The sequence below is a fragment of the Salmo salar genome, chromosome ssa25 (assembly GCF_905237065.1).
Source record: "Salmo salar chromosome ssa25, Ssal_v3.1, whole genome shotgun sequence".
Lineage (NCBI taxonomy): Eukaryota > Metazoa > Chordata > Actinopteri > Salmoniformes > Salmonidae > Salmo > Salmo salar.
Window position 1 is genome coordinate 32,422,024 of NC_059466.1, and position 22,869 is coordinate 32,444,892.

The window sequence follows — 22,869 nt, forward strand, 5'->3', positions numbered from 1 at the left end:
TTTCTGGCTTGGTACTCTGCTTTGCTTTCGTTGTAAAGCCTTTTTGAAATCGGACAGTGTGGTTAGATTAACGAGAGTCTTGTCTTTAAATAGCTGTAAAATAGTCATATGTTTGAGAAATTGAAGTAATAGGATTTTTAAGGTTTTGAAAATCGCGCCACAGGCTGCAAGTTGCTGTTACGTAGGTGGGACGAATTCGTCCCGCCTAGCCCATTAAAAACACATGTTGTTCTTTATTATAAAAGCTTAAATAGTTGCTTAAATAAAATGATTTGTTTTTAATGGTGAGAGAGTGTTGCGCCTTTTCCTTTTCAATGATGATACATTTTTTGGGTTGCATCTCGACTCACATTGGTTGATCGCCCTCCACTTCTTTCCATCTTGATCATTTAAAAAATAAATAAACAACAAACAGGTCACAGTATAATTCAAGGCTTGACTTGAGGTCACAGTTCAATTCCACAGCAAAAGCTCTCCAGGAATAAGCTCCAAGACCAAGGATGGCCACCCAAGCCATAGAGCAAAATATCCATATAAAGACATCATTATACACATTGTCAAATAACTAATACAGTTCTGTGCTATAGTATGTCCCAGGTGTTTGATAAAGTTCTATACTACGGTTCATCCCAGTTGTTGGCTGAGGATTCAGACCCCCTTTCTGGCTCAGAGGGCATGTGGTATCTCATACACTTCCAGAAGTAGCCATTAGGGGCCGCAGTTGAGCTGCTGTTTCCAGAGCTGGGTTTCCACTTCATAGCTCCCTGCTTCCTCCTAATGTAGCTCAGTGACTCAAGCAGGGAGGTGTAGTCCACCTTGGCATCTGTCTCCACCAGGACCACCCGGAGCCCATGTTGGATCAAAGCGTCATATAGGCCAATCTGTTGGTCGTAGCCAGGGTGGTCCTGCAGCTTCTGTTGCAGTGGTAACTGGTCCTCAGGATTAATTTTGGAGTCCAGAGGGGATCCACTCTGGGCTGACAGGATGATTATGAGTCATCTGCTTCTCTGTAAAGTATCAGAGGCAACGTCATGGATCGCTACAGATAAACATGGGAATTTAGTCTTATTTATTGAACGGGGATTATGCAGTAGATTTAACATTCAAAGTGCCACGATTGAGTTTTCTCTAAAGCAAATTTTATGTGCCTAATTAGTCTAAATTAAGGCCGGGATTCAATCTGATTGTGGGTTGTCAACAGTGCAGCTTTTAAAGGCAATGTTCCCGCATTCCCGGAGACCGCAATTACGGTGAACACTGTATGTGTCGGCTCAATTAATAAGTGCCTTTAAAAGCTGCAGTGTCAACAGCCCGCCATCAGATTGAATCCTGGCCCAAAGCAGTAACATGACAGAGCATTAGCAAAACTTCAATAGAAATGTGTCTGGGTACCTTCTCCAGGGAGGTTGTCCTGGCCGCTGACATAGAGTGTGTATCCGTATCGTCTCTCCAGCAACTCAGGTAGAACCTGCAGAGAAAACGTCTCCGCTCTGGACAACCCATGGTGCTTTCAAGACAACTGGGAACAAAACAAAAAAAGGTTGAATCATGATGACATCAGTGATCTTCAGGTCGTAGATCTAGAAAGAGGCCAGAGTTACGAATTTACAATTCCGAGTTGAAAGTTCAAAACTTATTTTCCCAGTCGTAGCTCATTTTTCCCGAGTTCCCAGTTGTCTTGAACTCACTAAAGTCCAATTTTGCAGTTCAGAGTTAACAGTTGTTTTGAGCGTGGCACAAATCATACTTCATTGACAGCATGGCCAATGTTGAATGTTTATCATTTTAAACTAGGAAAAAGGAGCCTTAATCTTAGACTTTGGACCACACAGCCACTCCACTGAATAGCAGGCTAGTGATTGCTTCGCAATGCTTACAGTAAGCCACACTGATTCGTTCCAAACCACTCATTGTTGAATTTGCATCCAATGTGCGTCTTTATGTTGAATGGCCGATGAACACCGATACGCTTTGTCTATCATTTCTCTTCATATGATCAGGATTAAAAAGGATTGGCCAGTAGACTATTGACTTGATTCATGAGGATGACTGCTAGCATAGACTGTGAAAGCTATTGCAGATTTAATGTGATTTGACGTCATTTTATCTGTGGCCAATGATCTTGAGCCTCTTCGAAGGGCACTTCTAATGTAACTCTATGGCAGCACCCAAGTGTCTTGAATTTTCTAGCTCTACCCTTAGACTTGGCAGTGACGTAGTGTTCCCATGAGTGACAGAACACTGAGCCAATCACGGTGCAACGCTTCGTATTTTCTGCTGGCTTGCCCCACCACCACAGAAAGCACTGAGCTACGCTGAAACACCTGAATTTTGTAACTGCCTTACTTAAGAAAACAAAAAGAGACCATGTTTGTATGCGGCTTTATTAACTCAATTATATATATTTTTTTTACATTATTTTCAAACTGATGTGTGACACGTATTATTGCCAAAATAACATGCAAAACAGGCATGCCGCCAACAAACGAAAACGTTTTGGCTCTGCCCCACCTGCCCTGAATGACAAGCCACAACTGGACGGCACCCACATCTCCATAAAAGTTATGTGATGCGTAAAAGACACTGCTGAATGTAGTGGCAAGGTGGAACGCATGACTCATTCATTCAGCAGAACAGAAATGTTGGCCTATACGCCTACAGGAGAGAGCTGCTGAGGATAGTTGGCTTTGAAGTATATTTGCCATTGCTAAAGCAACTTGAATTGTCTGAATGGTACTCTCTTTGTTTTTGTTTTTTTACTGGTGAAGAAACAACTGAGCCAGCCAAATAAAACCTTTTAGTTGTAATACATTTTTGACACTAGCACCTCTATTTCACTTTCGGTAACGTTTTATTTTTCTTAGCATTTTTTTGTTGTGCCGTTGTATTACATGGTATGGCGTTGTATATTCCCCTCAGGCTTTAAAGGGATGATTTTTGACCATATATGGTTAATTAGGAGCATTTTGAAATGCAAATAGCCAAGGTCGTGCACGAGCACGGAGGCTGAGAACAATTGGTATTTACCAATGGTTATCTTATACTGGTGTGCGTATGACACTCATAGGGTTGTTTGATAAATCACACTTTTTCGATGCATATGAACATTCTAAATTCCATTCTTAAGTAGTACTTTAGAATAGTTTCTACGCAATATTGATTAACGAGGCCCCAGGAATCTTTTGTGAACATGGGAGATTTCTACGTTTACTCACCTCTCTTTTTGGGCACAAGGTTGTTCAGTTTCCTATAGGCCAACACCAGGTCCACTTTACAGCCATAGACAAGACCAGGCAGAGACACATGCATGTGTAGAAACCACTGTGAATGGCTAAAAGCAAAGGAAGTGAGATATAATGTTATCACATTCTGTGCTGACAGACAGTAGCTACTAGTCTAAGTTACTGTTACAATAACAGCACCTTACATCAAATCTTTCACAAATGGCAAGGCCAACGTTTTGTTCAAACAGACTCTTATGGGCGATTTGAAGTCTTTCATGTTACTAAGGAGTGTGTTTGGAGCACCTGGTTGGAGCAGTAGCAACCCTATGTCCCGACCCAGGGCATTCCTGGCGACGCAGCTGATAGGCACATTGAGGAGTTCAGAACGGACCTCAGAGATGGACAGAGTGGACTGGCCATAGACCCCACTACTCCTAAAAAGGCTGAGGGTCAGATGGTGACAGTCACAGTGTAGGACAGTGTAGGACAGAGCTCTATACATATACACACACACACACACACACACATACACACACACACACACACACACACATACATACATACATACATACTCATGCACACACATGCATACGCACACACACAAACACAAACTCTCGCTCGCATGCACACAGACGAACAAACACACACACACACAAACTCACACACAAACACATCTCTGAAAAGATAAATACTGAGATACAGAGTGTATACTATATGTTTTAAAAGAGTACTCACATTGTTGTCTTTGTCACGTTGAGCTGTTCTATGTGGTCAGTATGTCTTCCATCTACCATCCAGAACATAGAGCTCTCTGACTCCGTACCTTCACCGTCCCCCAGAAACGCTGAACACACCAGCTCTATCCTTGAGCCTGCCGTCAAACAGAAAACACTCCGAGTCATGGCCCAGAAAGACTAAATTACCCAGCAGTCTTCACACCAGATTTCTATTACACACTAATGTTCAAGGGATGAGAGATAGCATTATCTACAAAAAAGCATGATGTCATAATTTCACACTTGGTTCAACCACAACGGTTTCCTTTCTGGGGTAGGTTAACTTGGGGTTGCAACAGGACTTTTTCTGCCAATGCACAGACCACACAGGTAAAGTCAGATAAAGCCTTATCAATATCATCAGGTCAACGGAAATGCTGCAAAACGTACACATTTACAAATCACCTAATTATCACCAAATATGTCAAAAAAGATATACACATTATACAATTTCACACTTTGTTGCAGCCACAGAAAGTGTGGTGAGAAAAAATATATGTTAATTGAATTTAAATGGAGGTACAACTTTACCTTTGTTAAATTTGAGCTGAGTGCTGTGGGCGGTGGTGGGGGTTTTTCCCTTCAGAGAGAACTCTACTAGGCAGGTGTAAATTCCAGCATGGCTCTCAGTAGCATTGATCACCCGGAGCCTCTTCAGACCATCTTCTTCAATGATCTTCTCTCCATGCTGGTCGACAGGGCTACAGTCGTGCATATCCCATCGGAGATGCTGTGTGTCAAAGTTAGCTCACGCAATCCTATCTACTTATCCCACAATAGAAATGTCTTCAATGTTTTTTATTAAGTTAACAAATTTGAGCAATTGACATTCATGACAGGCAAGGCAAATAGTTAAGCTAAACAACAGTTCAGTCATGACTGAATTATGTCCATTGTCACAAGCTGAAGTCAGCTACTATGAATCTGTTACATTATTACTATGACATTGTAATGCATGCCAGACCAGAGGCGGTCGGTGACGTTTAAGATGAGGATAATTTTTTATTTTATGAGCATAGCCATATTTCTATTACAGCATATTGGATGACTGTCATTCATATTCCATTCACCCAGCTCAATGTAACATTGATAGGTTTAGGCTACTACACAATCATTTTCCCTATACCCATCATGAGGTTGCTACAACCTAGCCTATGAATGAAAGTTTACAACGTAGGTGCACAGGTCAAGAGAAGAATTTGAGTAATCAAGGTGACAGACAATGACACATTCAGTACCTCCTTGCACTCTTGCCTGTATCTAGCTGATCTAGGTTGTAATCATTAGTCCAACAGTTGCAAACGACAGTTTATATTGGACAAATTCAGCTATGTTTATCCCCGTTTCGTTCCGTTTGCTTCTGTTTAAGTTTTTCTTTCAACAGAATTGACGGAATGAATACAGTCGTGGCCAAAAGTTTTGAGAATGACACAAATATAGTCTGCTGCCTCAGTTTATATGATGGCAATTTGCATATACTCCAGAATGTTATGAAGAGTGATCAGATGAATTGCAATTAATTGCAAAGTCCCTCTTTTCCATGCAAATGAACTGAATCCCCAAAAAACATTTCCGCTGCATTTCAGCCCTGCCACAAAAGGACCAGCTGACATCATGTCAGTGATTCTCTCATTAACACAGGTGTGAGTGTTGACGAGGACAAGGCTGGAGAGCAAGAACTTCAAGGAGAGTGGTTCAATTGTTGTATAGAAGGCTTCAGGGTGCCCAAGAAAGTTCAGCAAGCGCCAGGACCGTCTCCTAAAGTTGATTTAGCTGCGGGATCGGGGCACCACCAGTACAGAGCTTGCTCCAGGAAAAACATCAGGGACAGACTGATATTCTGCAAAAGGTACAGGGATTGGACTGCTGAGGACTGGGGTAAAGTCATTTTCTCTGATGAATCCCCTTTCCGATTGTTTGAGGCATCCAGAAAAAGACAGGGTGAGCTCTACCATCAGTCCTGTGTCATGCCAACAGAAAAGCATCCTGAGACCATTCATGTGTGGGGTTGCTTCTCAGCCAAGGGAGTGGGTTCACTCACAATTTTTCCTAAGAACACAGCCATGAATAAAGAATGGTACCAACACATCCTCCAAGAGCAACTTCTCCCAACTATCCAGGAACAGTTTGGTGACGAACATTGCCTTTTCCAGCATGATGGAGCACCTTGCCATAAGGCAAAAGTGATAACTAAGTGGCTCGGGGGAACAAAACATAGATATTTTGGGTCCATGGCCAGGAAACTCCCCAGACCTTAATCCCATTGAGAACTTGTGGTCAATCCTCAAGTGGCGGGTGGACAAACAAAAACCCACAAATTCTGACAAACTCCAAGCATTGATTATGCAAGAATGGGCTGCCATCAGTCAGGATGTGGCCCACAAGTTAATTGACAGCATGCCAGGGTGGATTGCGGAGGTCTTGAAAAAGAAGGGTCAACACTGGGTGTTGAAGGGTCGACTCTTTGCACCAACTTCATGTAATTGTCAGTGAAAGCCTTATGAAATGCTTGTAATTATACTTCAGTTTCCATAGATATCTGACAAAAATATCTAAAGACACTGAAGCAGCAAACTTTGTGGAAATTAATATTTGTGTCATTCTCAAAACTTTTGGCTACGACTGTACACCCTTGGTCACACACAAACACAGTTCACTTTCATAGTAGCCACATACAAACATTACATTTTAGTCATTTAGCAGACGCTCTTATCCAGAGCGACTTACAGTAGTGAATGCATACATTTCATAAATCTTTTTCTCCGTACTGGTCCGCCGTGGGAATCAAACCCACAACCCTGGCGTTGCAAACACCATGCTCTACCAACTGACCCACATGGGACCAAACAGCATGAACCTTTTGCTTGTTGCATAATGCCTTCTCGCATCTACGCGCTCTCCTCCTCTCACCTTTTCCCATCGCTTGTGGACTTCAGTGCACAACACATCAGCTGTCTGTGACCAGGTCAAAAAACCTTTCCAAGCCAAACCATCATACAGTATCCTAACCACTAACCGCTACACACAGCATACATCAGTGTCACCATATTAGCTAACGTCCTAGTCAACATACGTACTAGAAGCAACCCGTTAGTATACCCGCTACAAAGAAGCAGTACAGTGTACAGTCAACAAGCAGTTTAGCAGTTACACCGATGGGCCCCCTTTCCTTTATAAAACCAAAAGCTTACCTTGATTTGGAAGAGTTCCTGTATTGGATAGCCATAGCCAGCTAGTTAACATAGAATCCCTCTCTGGTTGAGCCTGTTGTTTGAGTAGGCTAAACTAGCTATCTACATCCGCTAGCTAAGTAAGTGAAAGTGAAAAACAATCCAGCAAAATATAGATAGCTGTCTCTCTCTCTCGTGTTTCTCCTTATGAATCTCAAATTTGTTCAAAACTGTTCAACTACTGTCTTTATCTCTCTTTGAGTCAACTACTGACCACGTTTTATGCAGTGCTAGCCAGCTGTAGCTTATGCTTTTAGGACTAGATTCAGTTTCTGATACTTTGATTGAGTGAACATGTGGGTGTAGCTGGTGCATGAAGTCAGGCGCAGGAGAGCAAAATGAGTGAGCAACGTACTTTACTCAAAAATGAAGGCACAAGGTAACAAATACACTTGACCAAATACAAACGGTAAAATATTACGCATGGGTGAAAACAGCACCCGTCGCAAAACCAGCCATCATGTACCGAACTGAACATAGAAACAATCACGCACAAAAACCATAGTGGAAACAGAGGGTTAAATACATGAACATGTAATTGGGGAATGAAAACCAGGTGTGTGGAAAACGAAGACAAAACCAATGGAAAATGAAAGGTGGATCAGCGATGGCTAGAAGACCGGTGACGTCAACCGCCGAATGCCGCCCGAACAAGGAGAGGGACCGACTTCGGCGGAAGTCGTGACAGTCAGTTCGTGTTGCAAGAGCTCTGATAGGTTGGAGGACATCCTCCGGAAGTTGTCATAATTACTGTGTAAGTCTATGGAAGGGGTTGAGAACCATGAGTCTCCTAGGTTTTGTATTGTAGTCAATGTATACCAATGGTGAACTTACTAAATGACTGAGAGGTTGACTCTGTGATATTAGGTTGCTTCTTGTGTAAATATAAATAAAAAATAAAAATAAAAGTTATTTTTCTTCAAAAGTCTCGGTGTAAAATGTTCCTGCTTTTGAGGCTACTGTAGACCTTCATTGCAAAACAGTGTGTTTTAATAAATTATTTGGTGACATGTTTATGTTTTACCGTTTGTATTTTTCTGAAATTCACTGAGGAGGATGGTCCTCCCATTCATCCTCTGAGGAGCCTCCACTGCTTTAAGACAGGGCTCTTCAAGTAGGGTATTATGGTATGTATGTCTAGTGGGGTGTCTTCCCTAACCTTGAATCATCGGACGTGTGCTGTGGGGTCCAGACGAAGAACATCTTGCTGTCTGTAGAACACCACTTCACTAGTCCCCTGGGATACAGCCCTGTTGTCAGCTGGGACAGGACAGGGCCCAGGGTCCACAGACAGCACAAACTCCATCTCCCATGATCCAGTAGGGTACCTGTGTTGTAATACACATGAATATATGACCAGAGTACTCCATTTACTATTGTAATAGTGAAGTTGAGAAGTATTAATGTGAGACGTGAATAGATTTAGGATTTGGAAACCAATCACCCTATCTCAAACTCTGCTTGTGATAGTGGAATTACCTCAAACATTCTTGAAGTCACTTTAGAAACTAAAATAAATTAACAAAGGCATTTGACAACTACATGCAGTAACTTACAGAGGTTTCTTACCTGCTCTCACAGGTGTAGTGTCTGCAATGGGAGGTGTGGGCATGTAGAAACCATAGAACCTGCCCTCTGACCTCCACCCCAGAGGTCATGTTCAGGGTCTGGTTCCCCCCTCTGCTCTAGGTCACAGTGGTATGGTCCTCAGTGGCATCACCACACTTCAGCTGGAAGAAGTGACCTGCACTGATGTAGTGGGTTTCTATTGCCCCCTGGTGTTCTGGATGACACAGTGAAAAGGTTCTTATTACAGGTTTATGTCAACTTAATATGACTTCATCAATCTAATTTAGAAGAAGCAGCACTTAAAATGAATGACTCGCTGAGAAAACTGAAACCCAACTGCCTGTCAAACAAAGTCAACTGCATCCACAAACAATCAGCTGTGAACCACTAGTGGGTCCTGACCAGGTCCTGACCTTTTCAAGACACCCCAAGCAGGAAATGAAACTGCTGATGAGGGTGCTGCAATATCTGTCTGCATGCAGAATAGAAAGGCAAATCAATGGTATTGTCACCCCACATGACGCTACTTATCTGTGCTTGTCTATCTTGTTACCTGTAAGCTGTCCTTTATCAATGCAGATAATGTTTGGCTAATGGCCTTGCCCTAGGACATACAGTATATTGTAAACTGGGTGGTTCAAGCTCTGAATGTTGATTGGCTGACAGCCGTGGTATATCAGACCGTCCACCACGGGTATGACAAAACATTTAATTTTACTGCTGTAATTACGTTGCTAACCAGTTTATAATAGAAATAAGGCACCTCCGGGGTTTGTGGTATATGGCCAATATACCAGGGCTAAGAGATGTGTCCAGACACTGCGTTGCATCGTGCGTAAGAACAGCCCGTAGTCGTGGTATATTGGCCATTTACAACACCCCCTCTGGCCTAATTGCTTAAGTATACCTATCAGAGAGATGTTTGGAGGGTGTAAACAGTTCAGAAAGTGGGAGAAATCTTTTAGAAACAAGGCCAGTGGGTCGGCCTTGCAGGGAATTAACCTGAAACAAGCCTTTCTTCTGATGCACATTTCAGATTTTGACCACATTCATGTAGACAGGATGTACAAAAAGAGACAAACATTTAAAAGAGGCTTTCAAAACGAAATAGTGAAGTGAAGGGGATAGACAGGGGGGGGGATATATATCTTCAGTATATAGATAGGGGGAGGGAGGAATAGAGAGAGACAGAGAGAGAGACAGATATATACACTGAATGTACAAAACATTAGGAACATCTTCCTAAAATTTAGGTGCACCCCTTTTGCTCTTTGAATTTGAAAACAAATCCAATTTTGACAAACTCCCATTTCTATTGGGTGAAATACCACAGTGTGCAATCACAGCAGCGAGATGTGTGACCTGTTGCCACAAGAAAAGGGCAACCAGTGAAGAACAAACACCACTGTAAATCAACCTATATTTATGTGTATTTATTTTCCCTTTTGTACATCATTGCAACCCTTTATATAGCCATAATATGACATTTGAAATGTCTTTATTATTTTGGAACTTTTGTGAGTGTAATGTTTACAGTACATTTTTATTGTTTATTTCACTTTTGTTTATTATCTATTTCACTTTGCTTTGTCAATATAAACACGTTTCCCATGCCAATAAAGCCCTTAAATTGAAATTGAATTGAGAAAGAGTAGTTACTCCCGAGTGGCGCAGCGGTCTAAGGCACTGCATCTTAGTACTAGAGTTATCACTACAGACACTGGTTCACTCCTGGGCTGTATCACAATCAGCCATGATTGGGAGTGTCATCCGGGTTAGGGGAGGGTTTGCCCGGGGTAGGCCGTCATTGTAAATAAGAATTTGCTCTTAACTGACTTGCCTAGCTAAATAAAGGTAAATGAATAAATGATGCCACCTGTCTCTCATGACAGCGTCGGTGAAGACAAACATTAGGCTGGCTACATTACATAGTCAAGCATAATGCACCATTTCTCACACCTAAATTACAGCCACAATTTAGAAATGTTAATAAAGCCTTAAGAAATTAAGCCAACAGGTTACTTATAATAGGTTAATAAGATAAGGAACACGGCATTAAATATCCTACCTTATTTTGGATATAGCCTTTCATGGTGCATAATAAAGATCATAGCAACAGTTGGTATAGGAGAAGCCATTAACCATATATGTTGTTTAACACAGCCGGTTTGCTCAAGTGAATGCATCCCCAATCAATCCAACCTGCCCATTCAAACTGAATAACACAAAGTGACACAACCTCTCATGTCATTCTCCCTCGCTTGAAGAGTGCATTTTGCTGGCTGCTCTTTCATCCTGACTTACCTTGGCCGTGGGAGATGTGGTGCAACAGAGTTTTTTGAAATTATTTTTACAATTTTTATTTCACCTTTATTTGACCAGGTAGGCCAGTTGAGAACAAGTTCTCATTTACAACTGCGACCTGGCCAAGATAAAGCAAAGCAGTGCAACAATAAACAACAACACAGAGTTACACATGGGATAAACAAAGGTACAGTCAATAACACAATAGAAAAATCTATATACAATGTGTGCAAATGGAGTATGGAGGTAAGGCAATAAATAGGCCATAGTAGCGAAGTAATTACAATTTAGCAAATTAACACTGGAGTGATAGATGTGCAGATGATTATGTGCAAGTAGAAATACCGGTGTGCAAAAGATTTTTTTTAAAGTAAATAAAAACAATATGGGGATGAGGTAGGAAGTTGTGTACAGCGGCTGCGATCGGTCAGCTGCTCAGATAGCTGATGCTTAAAGTTAGTGAGGGAGATGCAGTGAGGGAAAAAAGTATTTGATCCCTTACTGATTTTGTACGTTTGCCCACTGACAAAGAAATGATCCGTATATAATTTTAATGGTACGTTTATTTGAACAGTGAGAGACAGAATAAAAAAATCCAGAAAAACACATGTCAAAAATGTTATAAAATGATTTGCATTTTAATGAGTGAAAAAATGCTCTACGCATGGCAACCATCAGGCCTCTGCACAGCCCAGTTCACCCTGTGCCAGCATTCCGCTCATGCAGGGCTGATATTACCATCCAGCCAGGACAGGTTGTGCAGGAGGTGCGCTCCAGACCTCCAGTGCTTACCCATGGCCCGGTGTATCCAGTTCCTGCTCCTCGTACTAGCCCTGAGGTGTGTGTCTCTAGGCTGGCGCCTCTAAAGCCAGCACCACGCACCAGGCCTCCAGTGCATCAGCCCAGTCTAGTACGTCCTGTTCCCGCTCCTCGCACTAGCCTTGGGGTGGGTGTCACCAGTCTGGTACCTCCACTACCAGCCCCATGCACCAGGCCTCCAGTGCGTCAGCCCAGTCCAGCTCGTCCTGCTCCTGCTCCTCGCACTAGCCCTGTGGTGCGTGTCCTTAGTCTGGCGCGTCCTAAGCCAGCCCCACGCATCAGGCCGTCGGTGCGCAGTCCCATCCAGAGCTTCCGACGTCAGTGCCTCATCCAGAGCTTCCGGCAACAGTGCCTCGTCCAGAGCTTCCGGCAACAGTGCCTCGTCCAGAGCTTCCGGCAACAGTGCCTCGTCCAGAGTGTCCGGCGTCAGTGCCCCGTCCAGAGTGTCCGGCGACAGTGCCCCGTCCAGAGCTTCCGGCGACAGTGCCCCGTAGAGAGACGGCCCACAGTCCGGAGCCAGCAGAGACGGCCCACAGTCCAGAACCAAGAGAGACGGCCCACAGTCCGGAGCTGAGCGAGACGGCCCACAGTCCGGAGCCGAGAGAGACGGCCCACAGTCCGGAGCCGAGAGAGACGGCCCACAGTCCGGAGCCGAGAGAGACGGGCCACAGTCCGGAGCCCCGAGAGACGGCCCACATTCCGGAGCTGAGAGAGTCGCCCTACAGTCCGGAACCGGCGCAGCGAGAGTCGCCCTACAGTCCGGAATTGGCGCAGCGAGAGTCGCCCTACAGTCTGGAATAGGCGCAGCGAGAGTCGCCCTACAGTCCAGAATCTGAGCAGCTAGAGTCGCCCTACAGTCCGGAATCGGCGCAGCTAGCATCGCCCTTCAGCCCCAGGTCTCCAGCGACACACATCAGCCGGAGGTCTCCAGCAACGCACATCAGCCCGAGGTCTTCAGCGATGAGCCATAGCCCAGAGACTTCGGGAGGGGTAACATTTATTAAGTATTTAGCGGGGGTGGACAGGTTAGGTTGGGGAGTAAGGCCGGAGCCTGAGCCACCTCCATAGTAGGTGGGTTGGAGAGGGGGGGTGTAGCACAAGAACCGACGGTGACGGTGGCCACCCTCCCTTCCCTCCCTTTAGTTTGGGATTAATTTTTGTTTTGGGGTTATTTTATTTTTATTTTTTTGTTTAGGTGCATCCGGGGTCTGCACCTTTGGGGGGGGGGGGGGGGTACTGTCACGTTCTGACCAGTAAAGGGGTTATTTGTTATTGTAATTTGGTCGGGACGTGGCAGGGGGTGTTTGTTTTATATGGTTCGGGATTTGTTGGGTTATGTTATTATGTAAGAGGGGGGTGTTTGTTTAGAGTGTTTCGGGGTTTGTTGGGCTTTGTGTTATGTAGAGGGGTGTTTGTTTAGAGTGTTCCGGGGTTTTTGGGTTATGTTCTAGGTTAGTGTATTTTTATGTTAGATCTAGGTTGTTTAGTTCTATGTTTAGTTCATTGGGATTGGCCTTCAATTGGAGGCAGCTGTTCCTCGTTGCCTCTGATTTACTTTTACATTTACGTCATTTAGCAGACGCTCTTATCCAGAACGACTTACAAATTGGTGCATTCACCTTATGATATCCAGTGGAACAACCACTTTACAATAGTACATCTATATCTTTTTTTGGGGGGGTTAGAAGGATTACTTTATCCTATCCCAGGTATTCCTTAAAGAGGTGGGGTTTCAGGTGTCTCCGGAAGGTGGTGATTGACTCCGCTGTCCTGGCGTTGTGAGGGAGCTTGTTCCACCATTGGGGTGCCAGAGCAGCGAACAGTTTTGACTGGGCTGAGCGGGAACTGTTCTTCCGCAGAGGTAGGGAGGCGAGCAGGCCAGAGGTGGATGAACGCAGTGCCCTTCTTTGGGTGTAGGGACTGATCAGAGCCTGAAGGTATGGAGGTGCCGTTCCCCTCACAGCTCCGTAGGCAAGCACCATGGTCTTGTAGCAGATGCAAGCTTCAACTGGAAGCCAGTGGAGTGTGCGGAGGAGCGGGGTGACGTGAGAGAACTTGGGAAGGTTGAACTCCAGACGGGCTGCGGCGTTCTGGATGAGTTGTAGGGGTTTAATGGCACAGGCAGGGAGCCCCGCCAACAGCGAGTTGCAGTAATCCAGACGGGAGATGACAAGTGCCTGGATTAGGACCTGCGACGCTTCCTGTGTAAGGCAGGGTCGTACTCTACGAATGTTGTAGAGCATAAACCTACAGGATCGGGTCCTATGTATAGGGGTGTGTTTGTAATGGGAATTGTGGGTAGTTGTCTCCTTGTTTAGTGTCTGAGCACCTGACAGGACTGTTAGTGTCGTTCGTTGTGTTTGTATACGTGTTTTGTTTGTTTTGCCTTCTTTTGACCAATTAAAGAAGATGAGTATACACGTTCCCGCTGCACCTTGGTCCAATCATTACGACACCCGTTACAGTGTTATACGTCCACCATGACCAACCACCCTACTTTTGTTTTTGCCTTAAGCAACCATCTGTCTTATGTAACCATACCAAACGTAACATATCATTCTAATTTGAGGGTACCGGATTTACATTTACTACGTTACGTCTTGTTCATGAGACCAGGCTGGACACTTTTAACCTACCTGGACCTGCTTTTGTCTCAAGAGTGCATCTTATGCCTGGTTCCATTACACGCCACCCACCAAGCCCGTGTTCTACTTTGCGCCACTGCCAATGGGAATTTGTGAGGTTAGAACTTGGCCTAGTAATAATTGAAATGTGAAGTGTATATATTTTAGAGAAGCAATTCTTATCTAAAAAGGTGGATGAATGTTAGGTCTACTGATAAAAACAAACACTCCTTTTTAACGTTTAGTTAACACACCAATGTATCTTTATAGGCCTATATATTTCATTAATGTTTCACAGCTCATGGATTTTGAAATCATTATAAGTCAACTCATTAACACTGTTTAATTGAACCACTACTAGAATGAACCATTTGATTATTTCTCATATTAACTTCACTTGACATGAGTTAAAATACTTTTGAAAGATTACATAAATTATTCATTTCAAATGGCATTGGATAACAGTAAAACAGGTTACCAGTCACAGCTAAAGGCCTACTTGTATGAAGATTAGCCATAACAAAAGAGCTGGCACACAACCAACTTCTGCAAACATCACACCCTTTCTGGGAAGTTTGTAGGAAGATTCAGAGAACACTACAATAATATGCTTAAATATATCATATATGGTATTTGTTAATAGTCAGCAAAATATTTATAGAAATGTAGTGTTTTAATTGCTTTGGTGCAATTTTCACAACTCTTAGTACAAAACTCAAAAGAGATAATCAAAACTCTAAGCACATTTTCAATTGACTAAGTCTAACACACACAGTGTTTATCTAGAATACGTGCTCCACATTGCAATACATGTTCATATAAAGTAATTGCCTCTCACAATACAATGGTCACATTCATTTTGATGTGAATATTTTCTCTTTTGTTAATGTACATTTTAATATTACATAATCCGACTGCTCTTAACTGATGATCACCAAAACGTTTGGTAAACCTATAGATTGAACGTGTAACTGGTTTGTCTACAACAGATTTTAAGAACTACAGCTGAAGTCAGAAGTTTACATACACCTAGGTTGGAGTCATTAAAACTTGTTTTTCAACCACTCCACAAATTTCTTGTTAATAACAAACTATAGTTTTGGCAAGTCGGTTAGGACATCTACTTTGTGCATGACACAAGTACTTTTTCCAAGAATTGTTTACAGACAGATTATTTCACTTACAATTCACTGTATCACAATTCCAGTGGGTCAGGAGTTTACATACACTAAGTTGACTGTGCCTTTAAACAGCTTGGAAAATCCCAGAAAATGATGTCATGGGTTTTGAAGCTTCTGATAGGCAAATTTACATAATTGGAGTCAATTGGAGGTGTACCTGTGGATGTATTTCAAGGCCTACCTTCAAACTCAGTGCCTCTTTGCTTGACATCATGGGAAAATCAAAAAGAATCAGCCAAGACCTCAGAAAAAACATTGTAGACCTCCACAAGTCTGGTTCATCATTGGGAGCAATTTCCAAATGCCTGAAGGTACTACGTTCATCTGTACAAACAATAGTATGCAAGTATAAACACCATGGGACCACGCAGCCGTCCTACAGCTCAGGAAGGAGATGCGTTCTGTCTCCTAGAGATGAACGTACTTTGGTGCGAAATGTGCAAATCAATCCCAGAACAACAGCAAAGGACCGTGTGAAGATGCTGGAGGAAACAGGTAAAAAAGTATCTATAGCCACAGTAAAATGCGTCCTATATCGACATAACCTGAAAGGCCGCTCAGCAAGAAAAAAGCCACTGCTCCAAAACTTCCTTAAAACCTGTTGGGGCTAGGGGGCAGTATTTTCACGGCTGGATAAAAAAACGTACCCGATTTAATCTGGTTACTAATCCTACCCAGTAACTAGAATATGCATATACTTATTATATATGGATAGAAAACACCCTAAAGTTTCTAAAACTGTTTGAATGGTGTCTGTGAGTATAACAGAACTCATTTGGCAGGCAAAACCCTGAGACATTTTCTGACAGGAAGTGGATACCTGATGTGTTGAATTACCTTTAAGCCTATGCCATTGAAACACACAGGGGCTGATTAATGTTTTGGCACTTCCTATTGCTTCCACTAGATGTCACCAGCCTTTACAAAGTGTTTTGAATCTTCTACTATGAGATCTGACCGAACAAGAGCCTTGGAACGGTGATGGCCGATTAGACTCTGGCGCGCGAGGTCATGTTGGGTACCCTCGTTCCAAAACGTTTTAAAAGAGAATGCATTCGTCCACCTTGAATATTATTCATGTTCTGGTTAAAAAAGGCCCTAATGATTTATGCTATACAACGTTTGACATGTTTGAACGAACGTAAATATATTTTTTCCCCTCGTTCATGAAGTGAAGTCCGGCGGGCTTAGATCATGTGCTAACAACACAACTTTTTGGACATAAATGATGAGCTTTTTTGAACAAAACTACATTCGTTATGGACCTGGGATTCCTGGAAGTGACATCTGATGAAGAGAATCAAAGGTAATGGATTATTTACATAGTATTTTCGATTTTAGATCTCTCCAACATGGCCCTTTGTCTGTATCGCAAAGCGTATTTTTCTGGGCGCAGTGCTCAGATTATTGCAAAGTGTGATTTCCCAGTAAGGTTATTTTTAAATCTGGCAAGTTGATTGCGTTCAAGAGATGTAAATCTATAATTCTTTAAATGACAATATAATATTTTACCAATGTTTTCTAATTTTAATTATTTAATTTCTGGTGCTGACTTGACTGCCGGTTATTGAAGGGAAACGATTTCCTGAACATCAACGCAATAGTAAAACGCTGTTTTTGGATATAAATATGAACTTGATAGAACTGAAAATGCATGCATTGTCTAACATATTGTCCTAGGAGTGTCATCTGATGGAGATTGTAAAAGGTTAGTGCATCATTTTAGCTGGTTTTATGGTTTTGGTGACGCCCGTCTTTGAATTGACAAAACATTACACACAGCTATTGTCAATGTACTCTCCTAACATAATCTAACTTTTTGCTTTCGCCGTAAAACCTTTTTGAAATCGGACAACGTGGTTAGATTAAGGAGATGTTTATCTTTCAAAGGGTGTAAGATAGTTGTATGTTTGAAAAATTTGAATTTTGACATTTATTTGGTTTCAAATTTGCCGCTCTTGAAATGCACCTGCTGTTGATAGGGTGCACCACGGGTGGCACGCTAGCGTCCCACATAGCCCCAAGAGGTTAAAAAAAGCCAGACTACGGTTTGCAACTACACATGCGGGGCAAAGATCGTACTTTTTGGAGAGATGTCCTCTGGTCTGATGAAACAAAAATAGAACTGTTTGGCCATAATGACCATCGTTATGTTTGGAGGAAGAAGGGGGAGGCTTGCAAGCCGAAGAACACCATCCCAACCGTGAAGCACAGGGGTGGCAACATCATGTTGTGGGGGTGCTTTGCTGCAGGAGGGACTGGAGCACTTCACAAAATAGACGGCATCACGAGGAAGGAAAATGATGTGGATATATTGAAGCAACATCTCAAGACATCAGTCAGGAAGTTAAAGCTTGGTCGCAAATGGGTCTTCGAAATGGACAGACCACAAGCATACTTCCAAGTTGTAGCAACAAAGTCAAGGTATTGGAGTGGTATTCACAAAGCCCTGACCTCAATCCTATAGAAAATTTGTGGGCAGAACTCAAGAATCGTGTGTGAGCAAGGAGGCCTACAAACCCGACTCAGTTACACCAGCTCTGTCAGGAGGAATGGGCCAAAATTCACCCAACTTATTGTTGGAAGCTTGTGGAAGGCTACCCGAAATCTTTGACCAAAGTTAAACAATTTAAAGGCAATGCTACCAAATGCTAATTGAGTGTATGTAAACTTCTGACCCACTGGGAATGTGATGTAAGAAATAAAAGCGGAAATAAATCATTCTCTCTACTATTATTGTCACATCCTGACCAGCAGATGGAGCTATTGTATTAGTTTTGGAGTCAGGACGTGGCAGTTTTGTGTGTGTGAATGTTTGTGTTGGTGATTGGGACTTCCAATTGAAGGCATGTGTGTTGAGTTGCCTTTGATTGGAAGTCCTATATAGGTGTGTGTGTTTTTCTTTGGGGTTGTGGGTAGTTGTTCTTGCACTGCGTTTTTGTATGCCTGTAAGACTGTTCCTGTCGTGTGTATTGTTTTTCCAATGGATGCTTTACTCCTTTTTTTGAATTAAAACATGAGCATCCATATTCCCGCTGCAGTTTGGTCTATTCAACACGACTCTTTTTGTGACAGAACTACCCACCACCAAAGGACCAAGCAGCGGAGAAGAGGACTATTGGAAGTAGCGCGCTCGGGAGGAGATGGATTCCTGGTCGCTGGAAGTATTGGAGGAGAGGATTGACTGGACATGGGAGCAGTTGTGGGCCCACTGTGACAACCTGCCTGGGAGGCAGGTAGAACCCGAGAGGCAGCCCCAAGATTTTTTTGGGGGGGGCACAAGGGCTATTTGGCGGGGCGAGATTGGAGCCCCAGGCCAGCTCCCCGTACCCTTGTAGAGCAGACTGGACAGGTCCCGTGCTTTGGGGCTGTGGTGAGGCCTGGGATTTTCAGGCCGGTAGGCACAGTACCAGAGCCCCGCATGTGCCAGGGCGAAGTAGGCATCGAGCCGGAAGGGGTGATGCCAATCCTACGCTCAAGACCGCCAGTGCGCCTCTACGGTCCGGTGTTTCCCGCCATACTTACTAGCATGGAGGTGCGTGTCTCCAGGCTGGCAGTCCAGTACCAGCCCCACGCATCAGGCGTCTAGTGCGTCAGCCCAGCCTCGCCAGTCAAGAGTCACCTGAGCTGCCCGCCAGTCAAGAGTCACCTGAGCTGCCCGCCAGCCAAGAGTCACCTGAGCTGCCCGCCAGCCAAGAGTCACCTGAGCTGCCCGCCAGCCAAGAGTCACCTGAGCTGCCCGCCAGCCAAGAGTCACCTGAGCTGCCCGCCAGCCAAGAGTCACCTGAGCTGCCCGCCAGCCAAGAGTCACCTGAGCTGCCCGCCAGCCAAGAGTCACCTGAGCTGCCCGCCAGCCAAGAGTCACCTGAGCTGCCCGCCAGTCAAGAGTCACCTGAGCTGCCCGCCAGTCAAGAGTCACCTGAGCTGCCCGCCAGTCAAGAGTCACCTGAGCTGCCCTGAGCTGCCAGAGTGGCCCGACTGCCCGGAGCTGCCAGAGTGGCCCGACTGCCCTCCGGCCCAGCCCGAGTGGCCCGCCTGTCCTCCGGCCCAGCCCGAGTGGCCGTCCTGTCCTCCGGCCCAGCCCGAGTGGCCCTCCTGTCCTCCGGCCCAGCCCGAGTGGCCCTCCTGTCCTCCGGCCCAGCCCGAGTGGCCCTCCTGTCCTCCGGCCCAGCCCGAGTGGCCCTCCTGTCCTCCGGCCCAGCCCGAGTGGCCCTCCTGCCCTCCGGCCCAGCCCGAGTGGCCCTCCTGCCCTCCGGCCCAGCCCGAGTGGTCCGTCTGCAGGGTCAGCCCGAGTGGTCCGTCTGCAGGGTCAGCCCAAGTGGCCCGTCTGCCCGGCGCAGCTAGCGGCGCCACCGAAGTGGGCGACGCCGAAGGTGGAGCGAGGTCCACGTCCTGCACCTGAGCCACCTCCAGGATAGGTGGGTTGGGGAGGGAGGGTGTAGCACAGTGCCGTCGTTGACAGCAGCCACCCTCCCTTCCCTCCCTTATTCTTTAGGGGTTATTGTTTAACCTCTATGGGCTAGGTGGGACGCTAGCGTGCCACCCGTGGTGCACTCCATCAACAGCAGGTGCATTTCAAGAGCGGCAAATTTGAATCCAAATAAATGTCAAAATTCAAATTTTTCAAACATACAACTATTTTACACCCTTTGAAAGATAAACATCTCCTTAATCTAACCACGTTTTACGATTTCAAAAAGGTTTTACGGCGAAAGCATAAATTTAGAGTATGTTAGGACAGTACATTTACAAGAGTTGTGTGTAATGTTTTGTCAAGTCAAAGACAGGGTCACCAAAACCATAAAACCAGCTAAAATGATGCACTAACCTTTTACAATCTCCATCAGATGACACTCCTAGGACATTATGTTAGACAATGCATGCATTTTTAGTTCTATCAAGTTCATATTTATATCCAAAAACAGCGTTTTACTATGGCATTGATGTTGAGGTAATCGTTTCCCTCCAATAACCGGCAGTCAAGTCAGCGTCACAAATTAAATAATTAAAATTAGAAAACATTGGTAAAATATTATATTGTCATTTAAAGAATTATAGATTTACATCTCTTGAACGCAATCAACTTGCCAGATTTAAAAATAACCTTACTGGGAAATCACACTTTGCAATAATCTGAGCACTGCGCCCAGAAAAATACGCGTTGCGATACAGACTAGACGTCATGTTGGGGAGATCTAAAATCGAAAATACTATGTAAATAATCCATTACCTTTGATTCTCTTCATCAGATGTCACTTCCAGGTATCACAGGTCCATAACGAATGTAGTTTTGTTCAAAAAAGCTCATCATTTATGTCCAAAAATCTCCGTCTTGTTAGCACATGATCTAAGCCAGCCGGACTTCTCGTCATGAACGAGGGGAAAAAATATATTTCCGTTCGTTCAAACATGTCAAACGTTGTATAGCATAAATCATTAGGGCCTTTTTTAACCAGAACATGAATAATATTCAAGGTGGACGAATGCATACTCTTTTATAACGTATTGGAACGAGGGTACCCAACATGAACTCGCGCGCCAGGTGTCTAATGGGACATCATCATTCCATGGCTCTTGTTCGGTCAGATCTCCCTCCAGAAGACTCAAAACACTTTGTAAAGGCTGGTGACATCTAGTGGAAGCAATAGGAAGTGCCAAAATATTCCTCAGCCCCTGTGTTTTTCAATGGGATAGGTTTAAAGTCAATACAACACATCAGGTATCCACTTCCTGTCAGAAAATGTCTCAGGGTTTTGCCTGCCAAATGAGTTCTGTTATACTCACAGACACCATTCAAACAGTTTTAGAAACTTTAGAGTGTTTTCTATCCATATATAATAAGTATATGCATATTCTAGTTACTGGGTAGGATTAGTAACCAGATTAAATCGGGTACATTTTTTTTATCCAGACGTGCAAATGCTGCCCCCTAGCCCTAACAGGTTAAGGGGTTTTTGTTGGGGATTTTTTTTGTGTGTTTTCTGTTGGTAGGTGCATTCCGGGGTCTGCACCTTGAGGGGGGGTACTGTCACGTCCTGACCAGCAGATGGAGCTATTGTATTAGTTTTGGGGTCAGGACGTGGCAGTTTTGTGTGTGTGAATGTTTGTGTTGGTGATTGGGACTTCCAATTGAAGGCATGTGTGTTGAGTTGCCTTTGATTGGAAGTCCTATATAGGTGTGTGTGTTTTTCTTTGGGGTTGTGGGTAGTTGTTCTTGCACTGCGTTTTTGTATGCCTGTAAGACTGTTCCTGTCGTATGTATTGTTTTTCTAGTGGATGCTTTACTCCTTTTTTTAAATTAAAACATGAGCATCCATATTCCCGCTACAGTTTGGTCTATTCAACACAGCTCTTTTTGTGACAATTATTCTGACATTTCACATTCTTAAAATAAAGTGGTGATCCTAACTGACCTAATACAGGGAATTTCTACTAGGATTAAATGTCAGGAATTGTGAAAAACTGAGTTTAAATGTATTTGGCTAAGGTATATGTAAACTTCCGACTTCAACTGTACATAATGAAAATCTGTGTCTGTAAAGTAGAAACATAAAAGTATAATATACTGTATACTTAAACGCACTGCTATGATGACAACTATTATGATTTTATTCCTTAGTAAATTGTAAAAAATCTGTTATTGACAATATCTGAGATATGTGTCCCGTGTGGCTCAGTTGATTGAGCATGGCGCTTTCAATGCCAGAGTTATGGGTTTGATTCCCAGTCCCATGAAAAGTAAATATAATTATCCACTCACTACTGTAAGTCCCTCTGGATAAGAGTGTCTGCAAAATGATAAGAAATGTAGAGTATTTACAAATAAAAGTTTATTGGTAGTGTACTCAGATTATCTGATGTCACAGCTGAAATGCTTGTGTTTCTAACACACACACGCAGACTCCTGTACTTGCATATTTACAAACAAATGCAAATGCACACACACACAGCCAACACTGGTGTCCCATGTTTATAGAGACTGTTGAAGTTGGGGGCCACCAGAGTGCAATCCAACATGGTGGCATCACCGGAGTCCATGGTCCTTACAGCATTCTGCACACAAACACAAAGAGTTTTAATAGAGCCAAAGACAAACAGGGACCATTTGATGACCACCGTCTTTTTTTATGACACCCCAATCC

The 22,869-nt window shown here is 43.8% G+C and overlaps 1 pseudogene; it reads right to left on the bottom strand.

Moving 5' to 3' along the window:
* Positions 1-223: 223 nt before the first annotated feature.
* LOC106586557 (interleukin-1 receptor type 1-like) lies at positions 224-11,134 on the bottom strand (annotated as a pseudogene).
* Between the last annotated feature and the right edge of the window lie 11,735 nt (positions 11,135-22,869).